The following is a 3,220-nucleotide window of genomic DNA, read 5'->3' as shown; positions in this document are numbered from 1 at the left end:
CTGTTAATCAAGCAATCCATTACTGGAAGCTGAATGCACCCCAAACCTATACCCTTGTTCTCTAGGACGCAGGACCCACCTTCTAGATCTGAACCATGACAAGGAGAGCACCTGAAACACACCACACCTGAATAATCAGCCCCAGGACCTGAACCCAGATGTTCATCATGGAGTCTTCTCATCTTCCTCTCACTGAAAGTTTTGGAAGATGGAAAGGATTGGGGCCGGCACTGTGGTGTAGTAGGCTAAGCCTTGGCCTGTGGTGCCAGCAACCCATATAGGCACTGATGTGTGTCCCAGCTCCTCCTCTTCCTATCCAGCTTTCTGCTAATGGCCTAGGAAAGCAGTAGAAGATGGCTGAAGTGCTTAAGCCCCTGCACCCACGTGGGAGACCCAGAAGAAGCTCCTGGCTCCTGGCTCTGGATTGGTGCAGCTCCAGCCGTTGCAGCCATTTGGGGAGTGAACCAGAGAATGGAAGACCTTTCTCTCTGTCTCTCCCTCTCTCTCTGTAACTCTGCCTCTCAAATAAATAAAGGTTTCAGTGTAAATGGACTATCAGAGGGGAAAAGGAACAACACTTGGTATTTGCCATAATTGATTCGAACTTGAGATTACTATTTATTGAGTTTGGTTTCTAGAATGAAACCCCAGTAAATCACCAAGCATGAGAATCCACTTTTTCCTTTCCGATCTTACCTACTGATCAAGGTCCCTTTGAGGCCCTTCTTCTCCGTGAGTCCTCTGTGATCCCTCCAGCCTACAGGGAGACTCCCTCATGGGGACACCGAGCACTTTCATAATTGATAGCTAATAATACTCTCTCTTACTTTTGTTTCTTTGTCCTAATTTAACTTTTCTTGTATCTGGCTCTCTTGAGAGCAGGTCCTATGTGTTATACTTCTCTGTATATCCCATGGCATCAAGCACCATGCAGGCACTGGCCTAGTGTTCATAAGTACCTGCAAAATAGGTCAGTGAAAAATGAAAGTATAAGGCCAGACACCCTCACTTAATCACAGAATGGTATTTTCCTTAAATAGCATTTAAGCCAGCTGTGAATCAATGGTCTCTATTTCTATTATTACATCACCTTGATTCTTGGGTTTTACTCCAATATTTGATTTAGTGCTTACCCTTATTCCTTAATACCTTTAGTAATTGTGAATTCGTGGTATTACTTTTTTAAAAAAACTATACACTTGAAAAAAAAGAAAGAGCAAGCATGCTCCTATTTGCTTGTTCACTCCCCAAATGTTTGCCATGGTCAGTACTAGGCCAGGCTGCAGCCAGGAGCCAGGAGCCAGGAGCCAGGAACTCAATCCAGAGCTCTCACATGGATGGTAGGAACTCAGTCACTTACGTCATCACCACTGCCTACTACAGACTGCATTAGCAGGACTAGCCAGGGCAGGGTATCAAACCCAAGTGTTTTGATATGGGGTGTGAACATCTTACTTTTTTAGAAAATTTATTTTCATTTTATTCAAAAGGAAGAGAGAGAAAGAGAGACAGAGAGAGAGAGAGAGAGAGAGGGAGAGGGAAATATTTCATCCTCTGGTTCACTCTCCAAAATGCCTGCAACAGCCAGGGCTGGGCCAGGTTGAAACCAACTCTCTCCCAGGTGCACATCAGCAGGCAGCTGGAATCAGTAGCAAACCCAGGAAGTCTGTGATACAGGATGTGGGCATTCAAGCAGTGTCATAACCCTTGCACAAACAGCTGTTCAAGACATGAACATTTTAACCAGCATCAAATATTCCTTGGGAACTCTGTTCCACTGTGGTGTCCCCCTCCCAAACACGACCATCCCTGAAGGCCTGGACAGAGTGGGAAACCAGGACCAAAGCTAGCAAGGGGTGTTCTGCCTGGGACTGCCGAGAACTGAAACAGTCTAAGTCCCCTGGGAGTGCCGGGGGCACAAACACAGGAAGCCATGGGACTACACCAGTTTCTAGAGATAAACAGAAACGATGAAGTTCAGCAACTCTGCAAAACCAGAAGGAAGTGGAAGCAGAGGAGAAACGGGGCAAGGAGGGTCCTGGGCACTTCCAAGAAGAGCCTTCGGGGGCCTCGCTTCCCCATATCAGTCAGCAGCCACACCGCACACACCAGGACAATGGAGCCGGCTTCCTTGCACACTTCTCTTCCTAGCCCCACACCCTTTACAACCAGCTTTTTCTGGATGCTCTATTTATTAAACTCGGCTAATTCTCTGCATCTCCTCTGAGGACTGGGCGGCCCCCTGAGTCAGCCGGCCACTTGCCTGGCTGCCGGCACTTTGCAGCTGAGGGCCACTGGCAGTCTGGACACTCGGAGGATTTCAGGATGGTGGTTTCCCCTGGCAGCCTGCCTGCAAGGAGGGGGAAAAGAGCGAGCGAGAAAGGCAGTAAAACGCGGGCTGCATAATGCTGGTGTAAGAGGTTGCTTAGAAAAACAAACAGATGTGTATCTAGCCCTAGAACAGCGACAATATCCACAAGGCAGCCAGAAGTCCAGTGAAGCAAGTGAAAGATAACAGACAGCAAGCAGCAGGCAGCAACGGAGAGATTTCTCCAAGGAGGCAGGGAGCCCTTTGAGCAATTGCATAGGGAGAAGGCTGAGTCCCACCAAGCAACGAAAAGAGGTGGAACGAAGACAGCAAGGCGTCAGTGTAAAAGGACCATCATAGGGGAAAAGGAACAATACTTGGGACTTGCCATAAGACCTCAGATAAAAACAGTTCCAGGGGCCAACAGTGTGTTTCAGTAGCTGAGCTACCGCCTGCAACACCAGCATCCCAGATCCAAGCATCAGTGCAAGTCCTAGGTCTCCACTTTTTTTTTTTTTTTTTTTTTTTTTTTTTGACAGGCAGAGTTAGACAGTGAGAGAGAGAGACAGAAAGGTCTTCCTTTTTCCGTTGGTTCACCCCCAAGTGGCCACTACAGCCAGCGTGTTGCTGCTGGTGCGCTGCGCCGATCTGAAGCCAGGAACCAGGTGCTTCCTCCTGGTCTCCCATGTTGGTGCAGGACCCAAGGACCTGGGCCATCCTCCACTGCCTTCCCGGGCCACAGCAGAGAGCTGGCCTGGAAGAGAGGCAACCGGGACAGAATCTGGCGCCCCGACCGGGACTAGAACCCAGTGTGCCGGCGCCGCAAGGCGGAGGATTAGCTGCGGCGCCGGCCCCAGTCTCCACTTTTGATCCAACTCCCTGTTAATATTCCTGGGAAGGCAACAGAGGTTG

The sequence above is a fragment of the Oryctolagus cuniculus genome, chromosome 7 (assembly GCF_051225735.1).
Source record: "Oryctolagus cuniculus isolate XC-2025 breed Fujian yellow rabbit chromosome 7, ASM5122573v1, whole genome shotgun sequence".
NCBI classification, from domain to species: domain Eukaryota; kingdom Metazoa; phylum Chordata; class Mammalia; order Lagomorpha; family Leporidae; genus Oryctolagus; species Oryctolagus cuniculus.
This window is presented reverse-complemented; position numbering follows the sequence as displayed.